Below are 18,703 nucleotides of genomic sequence, written 5' to 3'. Positions count from 1 at the left end.
CAACGATGGTAAAACATATTGGCATACTCAAAATGACCAATATTAATTTGCCAATAATTGCGTATTTCTTGGTAGTATTGATATTTCTAAATAACTTTACGCATGCCTAATAAAAACTATTTGGAAATGTATTTTACTGTTTTAGGAAATTTTAGACCGGGTGATTAAAAATGAACAATTGCTTTTACTCCGAGTTTTTGGAGTAATTGTTTAAATTACGTAAATAAAAACTTTGAGCAATTGATTTTTTTTTTACAGGAAAACTTTTACTCTAAGCAATAACTTATATAAGAGAAAAAGACGTGAATAAAAAAGTTTTAACTTATAAATCAAAGAGCAATTGCTTCTAACTTTACTTTTACTTACTTAATAATACTTTTCGTATAATTTTCTAATAATAAAACATTCATTTTATAATTTAACTACTTTGATTCACTATTTTTAAATTATATATATATATATATATATATATATATATATATATATATATATATATATATATATATATATATATATATATATATATATATATATATTTCTTGAGCAACGCAATAGCAATAAATGTGAACATATTTTAAAGAAAAACACGATATAAATATAAAATCAAAATTTGAAGACATTACAGAGAAATAATAACAGACAAATAGAATTGTTACAAACCAATAAAAAATATAATACAAATTATGATACAGTAAATAGCAAAAAAACAAAAAACAAAAAACAAAAAACTAGATATACAAATTTATATTATAATGAACAGTTTTTTTATTTAAAGATGGGTTTTCCTATTTGATATGGAGTGCTTCTTAAATTTTCAATTTGTTTTTGTTAGAAGCAGTATCCAAAATTTTAAAACAACTGTTGTTAAGTGTCTGGAGGTTTCTCCAATATAACAGGCATTACATCGAGCACAAGAAAATTTGTAAACAAAACTGTTTATCAATACTATTTATCACAGATGGATTTAATTTTTTATTAACAAATAATTTAATTTTAGTATCAATTATTTTAGGTGGATGCTGGTTATTTTTTACAACATTAGATAGATTTTTTATGTCCTTATCAAATCCTAGCCAAGTGTTGTTGATTTTATACGTTCTATCAAGTAAACAACGTGTAAGACTAATTTTATAACAATAGGGAAAAAAACTGGAAAATTTTTATAAAAGCCTAGTAAATGTTTTTTTGTGATAAACTGATGTGGAAGGCGAATCAGACTTATTAATAAGGACATCTAAAATGCGTTTTGATTATCTTGTTCTTTTTCCATAGAAAATTTTAAGTTTTTATGTTGTTTACTTAGATGTGTTAAAAGTTCCTAAGCTTCAAACTTTGAATTAAAAATAGCGACAAAATCATCCACATAACGTTTATAGAAAAAGTTGCAGTGCAATTTTATAATTCCATTTTCGATATAAATCCAGATTGTTTGTTTGGAGCAGTTTCATTTTTATGGTTTTGATCTAGGTAATGCTAACTGTCTTTATAACTTCAGTTAAAACAATATTGAAAACTATAAAAAACAAAGTTATTACAAATTAAAAAACAGTTTTTGTATAAAAGATCCACTTTCTAGGCTGCTCAAATCCAATGTTGTTTACAAATTTTCTTGTGCTGGATGTAATACCAGTTATTTTGGAGAAACCTCTAGACACTTAACAACAAGGATTCATGAGCATTTTACAAGTGACAAACAATCTAATATTTATAAGCATTTAATTTCATCTGTTAATTGTAAAAATCTATGTAACTATAATTGTTTTAAAATCTTGGATACTGCTTCTAACAAAAACAAATTGAAAATTAAAGAAGCACTCCATATAAAATGGAAAATCCATCTTTAAATATTCAAACTGTTCATTATAATATAAATTTGTCTATCTAGTTTTTATTTGTTTGGTTTTTTTTTTATTTTTTTTTATTTACTTCTAATTGTTTTGTTGTTTTTTTTGCTATTTACGGTATCACAATTTGTATTATACTTTTAATTGATTTGTAACAATTCTATTTGTCTGTTATTATTTCTCTGTAATGTCTTCAAATTTTGATTTTATATTTATATCCAGAGTTTTAAATTGTCATTTTATCTTTTGAAAATGTAGTATGTTAACTACGAAACATGTCAAGATATTGTGTAGTATGTTAACTACGAAAAATGCAGTATTTTAACTACGAAACATATCAAAAATTTATCGTGTTTTTCTTTAAAGTATGTTCATATATATATATATATATATATATATATATATATATATATATATATATATATATATATATATATATATATATATATATATATATATACATATATAAAACAATATATACATATATAAAACAATATAGTAATGAAGTTCCTTGTAGAAACATATTATTTTTGCTTTAGAAAACAAATTCTGTAATTAAACTCACTAAAAATACAAAAAACTAAAAATAAAATTTTATGTCCGCTTTACGTAATATGAAAAATAATTTTCATACTATAGGTCTTATATCTTATTTTAGGTAAAACATACTTTTATTCAGTGTAGCGTTTTCTTACATTTTAGATCTTATTAATGGTACCTCGCTTGTGATTTTAATGTAATTGTAAAATTGTTCAATCAAATTACTAGGTTTTATAGCAACATATAAATAGTTAAAATTAAATCACTAATTTTTCCTTAACTGTTCTTGCAAGGATTTATTTTTAAGTTTTATAACTATAATTCAAGTTCTAATAATTAAAATTTTTATTTCTTTATTTTAATAATATTCTAATTTCCAAAAGCCATTTAAAACAGAGATTCTTTTAAATAGTTTGATATTTAATAAAATAAAACACAGCTACTAAATAATCACAGTCCTAGGTATTTTTAAATTTATTATTTTAATAGAATTAGCTCAGACCGTCATCAGACATGAAAATAAACTTTTAATTAGTGGTAATGCAAAATGGTAACTGTTCTTAATTAGGCTTATATTGACTGATAAATTTTAAATTTCATAGAACTATCTCTCAGCGTTCAAAATTATAAATTTTAACCCCCTCAATTTGAGGGGGTTACAAGATTTATATGGTCATAATTTTAGAACGCTGTGAGATAATACTATGAAGATTAAAGTTTATCGATGATTATATGTCTAATTCAGAACAGTACAAAAATTTTTTATCAACTTGTTGACCCTCTAATGGGGGTTATAGTATGATTATAGGTTTTTAAATAAGATATTATGGACTTACTAAGAAAGAGTAACCTTGACAATCTATCACAGAGTATTGTGGAAAAGCTTTTAACCAGGAAGTGTACGCCTTCTTTTATATCGGTGTCGCAAGATTGTTTCGCCAGAGCTAACATCGAACCTCTTGATTGTGCACCATAACTCTACCCACTGCGCGAAGGCTACTGTTTTATGAGTTTTTGTGTTTCCAATCTTGACTAAAAAATTCTTTAGTTGATTAGATATGGAAAAAAAAAATACGCAACTTTCAATGATGTTTTACAGCAAGTCAACTAATATTATTGAAAGTCCATCATTCATTCAATACCGTATAATACTCGGTTAATCATCAATCAATAAATAAATATTTTTCTTAAATTTTTTTTGTGCCTCGTAGTCTTCAACGACGGTAGTAGTGTAGTAATAGAGCGTTTGCATCATTAGCTTGAAGTTCCAAGTTCGATCCATACCACGTCTTTAAAAATACCGTATTCAACTTTTGTTCCATCCTAATAAATCATTAACTTATTATTATAAATAGTTTTATTGTTGTTATTACTATTATTTATGTTATTATTACTATTATTATTATTATTATTACTATTATTATTATTATTATTATTATTATTATTATTATTATTATTAAAGCTATTGTAACAATGATTTACGGAAAATAAATAGCTTGTTTTTATTGTGTTGTTGTTGTTGGTCAAGGTTTGTGTTTCAGAGTTAAAAAGTTGAGAGTGGTTTCTTACCGCATAAAAAAAAAATTAAAGATTACTCTCTTTGACTTTGGTGGCTGTCTCGACATTGGGGAGGTGAATAACATAACAAAAAAAAAACACTTTTCTTTTGAAAAAGTTTTTTAAGCAATTCAATAATTTCCTACTCATTAAAACACCTGAAAAATGCAGAAAAATAATGGGAATAATACAAATATATGTTTACATTATTGTATCAGATTACTCCTGGTAAACCAGATTATTACTATACTTTGTGGTGAGTGTTAAGGTAAAAATCAATTTTAATGTTTACAGGGATTCCTTAAAAACACTTCTGAAGTATGAACTTTCAAAATTAAGCACAACTACGCCAAGTTTTCAAATTTTTTAATTTTTCCAAGCCAGATCTTTGTGATTTGAACAAGTCATTACTAATTGAGTTAACTTTTAACTACTGCACTGTCTCCATCAAAACCAATACATTCTTTGATGAAGTCTGAATTCTATTATTGAATTGTAATTTAGTTTAAGATAGCTTTAAAAATATTTCTTTTCTCATCTCTAGTGTCTTGTGGAAAAAAACTTTCCAATCTCTAATTATATCTATTATATATTTGCACTTCATTACGTAACAATTCTGTTACTTAATATAATGCAACGTATAATATATAAAACATAACATTATATAACGTAGTTTGACAAGTTTAACAAAGTATAACGTAACTTAACAAATAATGTTTTTTATCATAAAGACTTAGCGTTTCTAAAAAATAACAATAACATGTTCATATTTAAAAAAACAGTTGTTTTTTTAAATACGAACATGTTATTGTAAAGGAAACTCTTAGAGCACTGTGAAGTTTTATCGATAAATGATATAATATAGATTTAGTAATATATCACGTTTTATATGATATATCAAAGTTTTAGTGATATATCAGAGTTCAAAATGACAAATCAAGTTTTATCGGTATATGATGAATCTTAGAGTACCACATTAAATGGTTAAATAAAATCTAGTTTATAAATATATATAGTCAAAAGTGCTTAAACAATATAAAGTCAAATAATTTTTTAGTATAAACTATATTCTTAAGTTTAATATATCACACAGTGGGCCATGGTGTGCCTAAGTCAAAATTATTTTTATTCAATTTTTGTATAAAAAACTACTATTTAATGAGCGTAACATATTGATTTACATAAAGGACATAACATAAGGACTGCTAATCAAAAAATGCGTCTTCACTAAAATTTTTTAATTTTAAGTTGTCACCCTGAACAATATTTTAGGTGGTCAAGCGCTTTTCTTAAAAAGTTAAGAAAAATATTTATATATGTTTTGCCATTTAATTTTAAGTAATTTATATTACTACGAATTTGAATTGTAGTTTTAATACATATATACCCAGTGGGCACAATGACGTTGAAATAACGTTGAAACAACGTCGCAAACCGAAGAAATGCAATGTTGAAACAACGTTGAAATTTGATGGAATTGGAAACAAAATCCGACGTTGAAAACCACGACGTTGAAACAACGTCGATGAAAACGTTGTTTCAACGTTGCTCTAACGTCTTATCGACTACATATCATCCATATTTCAACTTCGATAAAATGAAAATTAAAACTTCAACGTTGAAATTACGTTGTTTTAACGTCTTATCGACAATATATCAACCATATATGGTTGATATATTGTCGATAAGATGTTAGAACAACGTTCAAACAACCTAATTTCAACGTTAAATTTTGGTCATTTGATAAAAATTATACAGCCTATTGGATATAACTTATATCCAATAGGCTGCAGCCATGTTAAATTGTCATCGTTAACATGTTAAATTGTCTCGACTTGGATTGCGATAAAATAAGACAATAAAAAAGCAATATTTTGCGCTAAAAGTAGTGTTTTTCATGTTCAAAAAATTATTTTAAGGGAGTTTATATAAGAAATAGATAGAATGTTACCATTTTATATATGCATTTTATATTAACATATTCGAATCGTCATTTACGCACCGACCGCCACCATTGGATCTGTCGGGTGCATATTTCAACAAACTCATGATATCTGTTCTGACTTCAGCAACCATAGCAGTCGTTTTACTAAGCATGACGCTCTCTATAAAAAAAAGGTATTGCCTGAGTAATTTGCAACAAGTACAGCAAGAACTTGAAATTAAAGTAGCACCAAAGCATCAAGTTGTGTTTTTCAATAACAGATAACATTACTCATGACTTACCAACAACAACCTTACAAATTATTGTGTCTTTAAATTTCTCTTTACCCTTGCCGCCAGCCATGTTGAACTTTGATTGTAAACCATTGGTCATCAACCTACAACAAAAAGTTATTATTTTTATAAATACATTAAACTTTGATACAATATCAGGTTAGGTAGCCCAATGGCACCGCGTAAATCGCGGAATTCCGAATGGTTTTAAAATTTCAAAAATTCAATGACTTTTTTTTTTGTAGGAATAGGTCAATTTCAATAAAAATTATACATATATATAATAGATCATCCAGGTCAAATTTAAAAAAAATCCGAAAAATTGTTTTCGGAAAAAGTCCGGATTATCCCCCCTCCCCCCTTATTTTCCCTCTTAATTTGCTTTCATCTGAGTTGCTTTTTACTTTTTAGTTTTAAATTTCATCCTGTAAGATAGGGTCTGAATTATATTCAGAATCTACTATTGCAGTAGCCTCACAATTGCTGCTGCTACAGACATCTTCATTTAATGAAGCTGAGCAATCAATATCAATGTCACTACTAAGAAGCTCATTAACCAAAACATTATTACGTCTCCATCGCTTTAACCGGGTAGCCATTTCCCTAAACAACAGAAGGCACTTTTATAGTATGTATATATACACTTATATGTTGTCTGAAAGTTTTCTTCCTTATTTTGTTGACAAAAAGTAAAAGTTAAAATGCAAGACCAGACTTTTTTTTTATTAATTGATAGACTGCCTGCCCCAACCAAACCCTCAGTCGATGTAGCAGCACTCCCTTGCGAGTCAGGCTAAAAGATAGTAGATGTAGCAGCACTCCGTTGCGAGGTAGGCTATTTATCAGACGATATAGCAGCACTCCCTTGCGAGTCAGGCTATTTGTCAGTCGATGTAGCAGCACTCCCTAGCGAGTCAGGCTATAAGATAGTCGATGTAGCAGCACTCCGTGCATGATTTACAGTAAAAAAAATAAAAATAAAAGCATTTTATTAAAAAAAAACGAAAATAAAAACATTTTAATAAAAAAAATAAAAATAAAAACATGGTTTATAGTGTTAAAAACATTCAGAATGTTTTAAAAAACATTCTGGTCAATTAAATTTGCGTTTTTGCGGCTTTTTTAAAAAACGATTAATTTGTAATTAAATTAATGGTTTTAACTTTCTGATAACTCGCAAATGTTGGACGAAAGTCAAAAGAAATTAAAAGTGACGTATGTGTTGGCGTAAGAATCACTTTTTTTCTTCCGCTTTTCCCAAATTTAAAAAAAATATAAAAATAATAATAACAATAATAAAAATACTATAATATAGTATTATGATTATTATAGTCTATATGATATATTATTAACATATCATATATTTTATGTATATATCATATGTTATACATAATAATATCATATATATATATATAATATATATATATATATATATATATATATATATATATATATATATATATATATATCATATATTATATGTGTATATAAATATATAAATAAATATACATATATAATATATACCGTGAAAAGGGGTGACTATGAACAACGGGGTGAAAATGAACATCGACGCCAAGTTTACTAAATTGTGAAGAATCACGCACTATATAATTAAATAGTGTGTTTTATGTTATTTTAATTTAGCTATTTTATTCTAAAAACTTCCACTTATATATATATATATAAGTATTTATATATATATATATATGTATATATATATATATATATATATAATATATATATATATATATATATATATATACATTTGTAAATATAAAAATAGTATAGTATTATGATTATTACAGTCTATTTGATATATTATTAACATATCATACATTTTATGTATATATCATATATGTTATATATATATATATATATATATATATATATATATATATATATATATATATATATATATATATATATATATATATATATATAACATTGATAAAATATATTTTATATATATATAATATAAAATTAGTATAGTCAAATATACTAACATACATAGTAAAACAATTTAATCAAACTCTAAAAAACTACTTACTTAAACAAACTCTAAAACAAATTTTAAGCAAATTCTTCATGCAATACACACACTGATAAAATAAAATAAAAGATCTATTTAATATTTATCACTAACGCATCGCAAATTAAGAAATGTGGTATCGTTAAATTGACAAACTCAAAACCTTATGAAATGGCAATAGATGGCCAAATCAATGACTCGTAAAGTCACGCATGCGTATTTGAGTTCTCAAGATGCAAAACGAACGGTGGAACTCATAATATAGACGTTGAATTAACGTTGATTCAACGTCGCGTTAAGTTGATCGTTTACAACGAATTTTCAACGTTGATAAAATGTTGATATTTGGCTATATGACGTCGCGACTAAAAATCAACCGTAAATCAACGTTGAAATAACGTCGTGTGTCCACTGGGTAGGCTATCAATTAGCATTTCGGTTTATCTTCTTGAACGTATTTGAGTCATTTTATGATCAATCAAAGATAATGTGTTTAATGGTTGAAATAATTGCGTTTTTTCTTGATAATATTATGCTTGTATTTTTTCGGCCATGTTTGGCCAGGATTTTTATGGCTGATATTCACTGAAAAAAAAAAATTTAATGAGTTAAAAACAGTTTAGGTTGCAGATACTTGCAGATGTCGACTATGTAACTAAAACATTACACATGATTTTATACTGTGACAACTGTCAATGAAACATTTTTTTTTATATTACTATATGCTATTGATTATACAAAAACCCTATATAAATAGGTTGCTTAGATATTGTAAGTAAATTTTTCGCTAACTATATTTAACTTATATTATATTAGATTATGCAAAATATATTTTATACATATATATATATATTCATATATATATATATATATATATATATATATATATATATATATATATATATATACATATATATATATATATATATATATATATATATATATATATATATATATATATATATATTTATATATATAATATATGTATGTATAAATATATATATACGTATATATAAATACACACACCTTTTTATATTTGATATGTTTCAAATACAGTTTTTTATTTATTACAGGTGTTACTGAATTTGCACACTCAAAATGGTTTACAATATGGAATTTCGATTCTAAATGCATAGATACGAACATTTGAATGCTTAATCCACATTGCTTATAAATTGCCAATCAAGAAATGGTCTTCAAGATTACCAGCTGACAAGAAACAAATTGAAGTGCAAAAGAAAAAAATTCAAATTGCTTTTCACGAGAAAATGGGACTGATTGTCGATAGACCTAAGGCTAACGGCTCAGGAACATCTAATGATGGCAACACCTCCAAAAGAGCCTTTCAGAATGAACAATTGTTTTCTGAAATAACAGGATTTGATTTTGAACTTATAAAAAATGCTCCATGTTGTTCTGACTTGTATATCATGTGGTTTTGAGCTTGATGCAAATTTATACAGGGAACACTGTACGCATACAGCTAGGTTTTACGTGGAGTGCTATCCATGGTACTATATGCCGCAGAGCATTCACAAAATGTTAATTCATGCTTCCAGTGTTGTTGATTACATAACCTTACCAATTGGCTCTTAATTAAGTGAAATTAAGTAAAGAAATTATAGAGGCCCGGAATAAAGATTTTAAAAAGTATCGTGAGCATTTTACACGCAAGTCTGACCGTACCAAATGTAATGAAGATTTATTTAAGTGATTATTTTGCTCTAGTGATACAGTCATTTCTTCATTAAGAACAATTGTTAGTACTAAGAAGAATTTTTTGCCAAAAAGTGTTCTGCAATTATTAAAAAACAGTGTTTAGATGTTCTTATGGATTTTTACATGCCAAATTTTGGTTTTTTGGTTTGATTGTTATTAAAATCTAAATTTATGCATTGCAAATTAAAGTTGTTAGTATTCTATAATTAAGATGAGTTAAAAAGTTCCCACATACATTTATTTGGAACACCAGAGCATCAAAAATCCTATTTTTATAATAATTTGCAGTAAATAAGAAAACAATTTGTATAAAACTGGTTGTCACTATAAAAAGCTTGTTGCTATGCATAATAAAGTATCCATAGCAACCAAACCTAATATCGTAATATAAAATACACACCTCGTATGAATGCTCTTACCAAATTTTGTATATATGACACAAATAGGTTAATGCTACGCCAAAATAGGTATCCATAGCAACCAAATAAAAAATAACTCCTTCATAAGAAGCGCAGACCTTTTACTAGTGCTCGTGGCAAATTTAGTATGTATAGCACACATAACAAGTCTGCAATTACGAAAAGTAGGTCGTTGCTATGCAATAGTTAGCTTGCTATGTAATCGTTAGCAACTAAATAAAAAATAACATCTTAATAAGAGGCGCAGACCCTTCATTGGTGCTCATGCCAAAAATAGTGAATGTAGCACTACTATTAAATTAGTTATTAATTTTGTCTCAAAATTGGCCATTCTGGCCCAATGTGCTTTTCGACGTTAGAATTATATTGTTCTTCTCCACATTTAAAATAAAACGGATAGAATAAAAGACTTTAGGAGACGGCATATAATTTTTTTTTATTACTTATTTTTTATTACTTATGTTTTTTTACTTATAACTTAGGTTTCAATACAATAGAAAAACATTATTCTGAGGAAGACAACACTATCAATAACTCAAATTTTTCAAAAAATGGAAATAGAACAGGATAATTCTAACGTCGCGACATGTCGATATATTTGTTGATAGGATTGTTGATAAGTATGAGTAAAGACGTCCACTCGATGTTTGTTGGATGTCTTGAAATATCCAATGCCCATTGTTCTAGAGCAAAATTAAAAAGTTTTAAAACTGACATATTCAAAATTTCTATACTATAATAATGTTTAATGTTTAAAGCCATTACCAAAAAATATCCTTTGGAGGTATGAATACACATATATGTATATATTTATACCTCCAAAGTTTTTAATGTTCTAAGTGTAGAAAAATTATCAAAATTCTTTTTATAAAACCATTTTTAAGTTTAAGTCTATTTGTAGTGGTTTTCAATAACTAGAAATAAATTTAAACTACAAATTTCTGGCAAGCCAGATGTTTATTAAGTCGGTTTATTAAGTTAATTAAGCTGCGGAAAATCTTATTTAGGTAAAATAGCTTTAAATTTTATCAAGAATACTTTAACATGTAAAATACGTTAGTAAATGTGGTTCCTCTAAAATATCTAATCATGAAAACTCTACCAAGGAGCAATAAAATGGGATACAACATAGTTTGTATTTGTCTTTCAACAAACTTAAAAGCTAGAAAGGTCTCAGAAATATTGAATATTTTAAAAAACTAAAGAAATTTAATTTTTAAAATTTAATATCTTAGATAAGCTTTTACAAAATTTAATTAAGTTGAAACATCTGGTATAGTATGTAAACTTATCCTCTTTCTTATAATAAAATTACAATATTTCTAGGGGTTATATATACCCTCGTTGTTCAAGTAATATAAAAAACCGTTAAAAAAACAAACAAATAATAAAACTTCAATGTAATGTGTTCTTGCGTCTTAAAAAAGAAAAATAAGGTTTCCAAAACGACGATGTGACGTAATTACCGTCGTCTTTATTCAAACCACCTTCACCTGGAGAACACTGGTGAAACTGTATTTCCAAGGACTCTCTCACTTTTCTCTTAAAATAGTCTTCCTCTACTTTAACAGTGTTGTCATTATTCCAACCAAAGGCGCCATGACAATTTCTGGAATGCGTCGCTACGGCCGAAATTTTCCATTTCCCCTCAAAAGTATGTTTTTGATGTTGGCAAATGCGAGATGAAACCTTGAGTTTTGTTTCACCTACATAGAGTTTTCCACACGAACACTCCAGTTTGTAGACTCCTGGGTAAGAGTAGTAGGGAAGTTGAGGCTTGTTTTTTTGAGTTATTAATTGTTGAAGATTTTTTGGTGATTTAAAAACTGGAGCGTAGCCTACACTTTTAAATATCTGTTTTAATTGATTACTTAATTTTGGTACCCATGGTAGAGAAATATAATTTGATTCTAGTTTTTTGATATTATTGTTGTTGTGTTGTTGATTATTTTGATTAATGTTTTTTATTTTTTTGACAATGTTTTGAAGTATTTTTTATTATAACCATTTTCTGTAAACATTTCTGTTAGAAACTTTAATTCATGATTTATGTGTTCTTTACTGCATAATGCAAAAGCTTTTTGGATAAAACCTTTAAATACACCATAAATTATTTTTGCATCGTGACAAAAATGCGGCTTTATTGGCACATTAGCTATTGCATCTTTGCGATAGATATTAAAAAAAATATGTTCCGGATTTGTTATTTGTTATTGAGAGATCGAGAAAATTTATTGTGTGTGAATCACTTTCTTTTTCAATCGTATATTTTATATTTGTGTGATGATTATTTAACAAGTCAAGAAAACGTTCTGATTCTGCCTCATTTATAAAACATACCTTTTAAATGATTTTACACATATTGGTAGTGTAAGATATTGTGCCTGTAGTAACGCTTTTTTTTCGTAATGTTTTAGAAAACTCTCTGCCATTACTACCATTAATGATAAACCTATATGATCCTTTATAAAGGATCAGGCTTTGTTCGAATTAATAAAACCGATGCTCTTAAAAAAATTGAAGAACAACTAGGAAAATCTAAAATCATAAACTATGATCCAACTCAAAAACTCCTTCGCAAAGTTCAGAATACTTTACGAAATCTGAAAACAAAGTTTACATAAAATAAATATAGATTAATTTATCCAAGTGACGCCACTCTTCCACGATTATATGATGTCATCAAAGCACACAAACCAACTAATAACTACCCAATGCGAATTATAGTAAGCACAATAGGATCGCCTACATATAAATTATCAAATTATTTAGTAAATCTCATCCAACCTACCTCCAATCTTAACAAAACAAAACTTCGAAATTCAAAACAGTTATTTGAATGTGCTCAATCATGGTATATCGATCCTGGTGAATTTCAAGTTTCCTTCGATATTGTTAATCTTTACCCTTCAATACCAGTTAAAGAATCAATAGATATTTTATTAGAACAACTCCGTAACACTCCTGTCTTTAAATCAAAATTATCTTTTTCATAAATAAAAATACTTTTAGATTTGTGTTTGTCAAATTGTTATTTTTTACATGAAAGCAACATACACACATTGGAAGATGCTGGTCCAATAGGTCTATCAACACTGTTAAAGTAGAGGAGGAATATTTTAAGAGAAAAGTGAGAGAGTCCTTGGAAATACAGTTTCACCAGTGTTCTCCAGGTGAAGGCGGTTTGAATGAAGACGACGGTGATTACATCACATCGTCGTTTTGGAAACCTTATTTTTCTTTTTTAAGACGCAAGAACACATTACATTGAAGTTTTATTATTTGTTTGTTTTTTAACGGTTTTTTATTTTACTTGAATAACGAGGGTATATATAACCCCTAGAAATATTGTAATTTATTATAAGAAAGAGGATAAGTTTACATACTATACCAGATGTTTCAACTTAATTATAGAAATTTAAGAAGCCATTGATGCGTTTTTAACCAATCTTAAAAACGATACTAATGCAGTGTGTTTTCTAATTTAATGCTTTTAGTAAAAATATCCATTAGTGTTAAAATAAAGGAAATATAAATAAATGTATGCATCGAATGTTCTTTGTAAAAATGGGACAAACTAATATATATTTAAACTCGTTTATACAAAACATTAAAAAGTATTTTGAGTTTCTTATCAAATCTCATACTTTTTTAATGGATTAAAAAAATATAATAACAATGATAATAATAATAATAATAAATGTAATAACAATAACAATAATAACAATAATAATAATAATAATAAAAAATATTGGAGAACCCAAAGATTTTTTAAATGGAATCTGAAAGAAGTATTGATTAATTTATAGGTGCTAAATTAAAAAATGATATTAGTTTTTCTTTATCACGTCAATTTTTTAAATTATAAGGTTATCATTTTCTTAAAAAATGTTTTTACAAATAATATGAATATATAATTTTAAATGTAATCAAGGTAAAAATGTACGCTTGTAGCTCTTTCCGGAATGTTCAGATTGAGGACTATGGCATTTTATGCTCCAACAAAAGTCGGCTATTATTTGTACATCCCATCTACCTTAATAACGTTCTTCCATAACCGTCAAGTCTTGATAAAATTGTTCTCCGTGCTCATTACTGACAGTACAAGGATTTTCAAGAAATTGGCGAGATGGCAATGCAGAAAATATAGTTTAATGCTCTTATTGCAACCAAGTGCTTTATAGTTTTCCAATAGTTGCTAAACAATTTCTATGTAATTATGTGTGTATGTATTTCCAAGAAAGTTCTTAACAATGACTTTAACTGATATCAAAGCATTCTTCTCAAGATCCGACATGGTTCTGGTAAAATATTTATCTTTGATAAGCTTTCGAATTTGTGGACCACCAAAGACACCGGCTTTCAATTTTAGGGTCAACACAGATTGTCCAACGATGCTTTTTATACTGTAATAACTCAATAACTCTCTTTAAATCTCCATATTTTTCACGAAGACAGACAGAATGCTCAGTATACACGGCACCAAATAAATCGCTATCATGAAGCAGGATGCACTTCAAGGTCTTCTTAGAAAAATCAATGAGCATTCGCTATTCAATTAAGTTGTAGTCTGAAAATCCCAATTCCTAAAGTAAACCAGAAATGTAATTGCAAAACACAAAAACATTTCAAATTGAAACTACTGCAGAAATTTATTTTCTCTAGTATGAAAGTAAGATACTTTTACTCCTTTTTCAACTAAGTTTTTCTCATTTAGTCTTGATGCTAGAATTTCTGAAGATTTTTTTGATAGGCCGAAATCCTGTGCCAAATCGTTCAACTCTAGCTGATCAAATCCCTTAAGCTGAATTGTGATGTTCAAAATCTGCATCATTCCTGTCACTATCTTCTTGAACATCATTAATTTCTTATAGAGAAAATAGTTGTTTGAACACTGGCACTGGAATTTCATTTGAACGACAAGTTGGTCTTAAAGCTAATGGTAAATTAGGATAAACTATTTTCCTTTGATTATTTTAGTTAAATTCTTTTACCAGACAAAAGTAACAATCTGTTAAATAATCTTTTACATCACACCAAACCTTGGGAATCCCGAATGCTAACTTTTCTTGTGTTCCCTTAGTCCACGTAAGTAAACATTTGACACACTACTTGCACACTTTGTGAGGGGCTCAGGACTTGTCTTGATCAACAAGTTTCATCAGGAACATTTAAATGTAAAACTCACATGTTTTAAAAACAACCAAAACATTTTAACAAAATTAAAAATTCACACAAAAAGTAGTTTGTAGCCCAGACAAACTATTTTTGTAGATAGACGAACCAATCGTAATCAGCGGGTAACTCTTTTACGGTGAAATTTGTTTAACTAAAGCGCAATGGGTGGAGAAAAAAGTTGACTTCTTAAAAAAAAAACAATTTCAGTTTTGGAATCAGCATGTCATTTTAATCAAACTAGGCCCCCAAATCAAATTCAACAAAAACTTTTCTTCAAATTGTTTCTCAGAGTAATTTATTGAAATCTTTATAACTTAAAGTAACGGGTGATGCGGAAGTTATCGGACAAAATAAAAACGTCAATAACTTATTTATAAATAAAAAAACAAACTACTATTATATTTTTTTTAAATAAAGTATTTATCTTTTAATAAAAATATATTATTTTTTATATGAAAAAACACCACCATCTGCAATATATCTCGATTTTGCTCTGACGCCTTTCATATGCGACTGTAAAAAGTTTAAATCAATTTCTTGTAGTTTTAGTTTAATGTGATCAATCAAAACTTGCTCTGTTAAAGCTTGCCAATCTCCCTCGTAAACCTTCTGTGCCAAATTTCCCCAAAAACTTTTAATTGGTCGTGCTTGAGGCACATTTGGGGTATTGGATTCTTTATCAACGTAATAGACATATTGGTCCATCCAATTTAGAGAATTTTTAGAATGATGAGAACTTGCTAAATCTGGCCAAAATAAATAGTTAAAGTCTCCATGATACTTGTCATTAAATGGAAGAAGTCGTTTTTTTAAACATTCATTAATATAGATTGATGAATTAACTGCTACAGCCTTGGAAATTTGATAATCTGTCTTGACCCATTGAAGACCTTGATTAGTTTTTTATTATCTTCAACTTAATAAAACTTCTTTCATAAGATGCAACTGTCACTGGTAGTGTCAAAAATATCCTCAGACAGATTAGCAGGTAAGCAGCTTTCAAAGAATATTTATGAGTAAGCTGTAAAAGATCAATTGGATTGACACTTTTTAAATTATCCATTAAAGATTCTGCCTAAAATTTGATTTTATTTTCAATTTTTTTACCTGTTACTAAAAGGAAAAATTTCCGTTCAAAAGTTATGAAGTATCTAAATTTTTTATATCTATATTTAAAACTACTGGTTTAAAAAAGTTTTACGTAGAAAAAGCATGTTTGACTCTAAAAATACGTTTTACAATAGACGTATCCCGCATTCCAATGACGTAATGATGTAATGACATCAGGCAATGATAAAACGTAAATATCGAAATAATTGTTAAAAAAATTAACTCTCAAGTAGAACATGTTCTGGTAGATTTACAAAGTTATTCAACTGAAATACCAATTGTTTTAGAAATAAATAGAAATTTAAATATTTTACATAACTTTAAATCTGCAGATGAAACTTTAGCATGGTGTAAAAGTTTAAAATACTTGCCACTATTCACTATTAAAGAAATAGAAAACTACAGAAAAAAAAAAGCTAAAAACAAAAATATTGCAATAAAAAAAACATTTGAAAGAGGTAAAAGATTAAAATCTGAACGATATATCATTTGATAGTATTTACACCATATATATCATCGATAGTATTTACACTTCATATAACCTAACGTGTATCATAGTAAAAGCAAAATGCAAAGCAAGCATGAAAAATGAAGTTTGTGATATAAAAGTTTATATTAGCAGATTGACTAGCTCTGTTAGAAAAGCATATTGCTCGTGCCCTGCTGGAAATAGTGGTTATTGTAATCACGTGATGGCTTATTATTTGAACTTGCAAAATATTCTTTAAATTTACTTGAGTATGTACCTGAAGAGATTGCTTGTACAAGTAAATCAAGGCAATGGGGCATTCGAGGTCATAAAACTAAAACAATAAAAAGTCCTGTTATGTTTACAAATGTCAAAAACTTGAATTTAAGCTTGGCATTAAGCCTACTTTATATGATCCAATGCAAATAAAGTGTAAAGAAGAAACTTTAAAAGGAAATATTAACAATCTAAAATCAAATGTTGCTTTTTTCAATAAAGATATTGGTATTGTTCATTGCGTACCTGACATTTCTAGTTTTACTAAAACATCATTTGGAAATTTTCCAATTGGTTCTCCTTTTTTTTATCAACTCCAGATAAATGAGAGCTTTGAACTTATCACTAATATTTAAAAACTTAAAGCCATTTCTTTTAATGTGTCTAATACCCTACCTCCTTTACCTCTTGGCTTTTATAATAAAAATCATTGCTATATACCTTGCAATTTGGAGCTTAATGAGAAAAAAAAAGACTTTTTGTTATCAATAAAAGTATCAATGAACAAAGCAGAAAGTATGAAGCTGATACAGTTACACAAAATAAAAATCAGCTGTGGTTTAATCTAAGAAAACATCGCTTAACTTTAAGTATTTCTCATAAAATTTATATACGCAAAAGACAATTTGAAACTCTTGCTCAACATTTAATTAATAACTCACAAAAAGTTGACTTGCCTAAATTTATTCAAGAGTCTTTAGACCACGGGCTTGCTTATGAGCCGCATGCACGAGAGAAGTATATTGATGTTTTGAAAAATAGATTAAATCGCAATGTTTCAGTTAGGACAACTGGAATTGTAATACAACCTAATTTATTTTGGTTATCTGCGAGTCCGGATGGTCTTGTATACGATGAAGAGGCTAAATATTATTATGGTTTAATTGAAATTAAATGTCCTAGGATGAAAAAGCGCTTGTCTTTTTCCGAATGTTTGAATGACAATGATTTTTATATTGGACTAGACAATGGACACCCATATTTAAAAAAAGATCATTATACTGGTTATTATACACAAATACAAATGGCTATGGGGTTAAGTAATTCCCAGTTTTGTGACCTTGTTGTGTACACATTTAAAGGAATTGCTATTATAAGAATACTTTTCGACCATCAGTTCTTTTTTAAATTAATTACAAAGTTAAATAATTTTTACATTAACTATTTTTTACCACATGTATTGGACAATAATGTAAATACCAAAGAAAGTATATTACCCTCAATATGTAAATAAAAGTTTTTACTTTTGAATTTTGATAAGTGGTGGCAAAAAGTTACATAAAAGACAAGTTACTGTCCATAGTTGGTTAATTGAACCATGAAACACCAAAGGAATTTTATTACT

The sequence above is a fragment of the Hydra vulgaris genome, chromosome 15 (assembly GCF_038396675.1).
Source record: "Hydra vulgaris chromosome 15, alternate assembly HydraT2T_AEP".
NCBI lineage: Eukaryota > Metazoa > Cnidaria > Hydrozoa > Anthoathecata > Hydridae > Hydra > Hydra vulgaris.
This window is presented reverse-complemented; position numbering follows the sequence as displayed.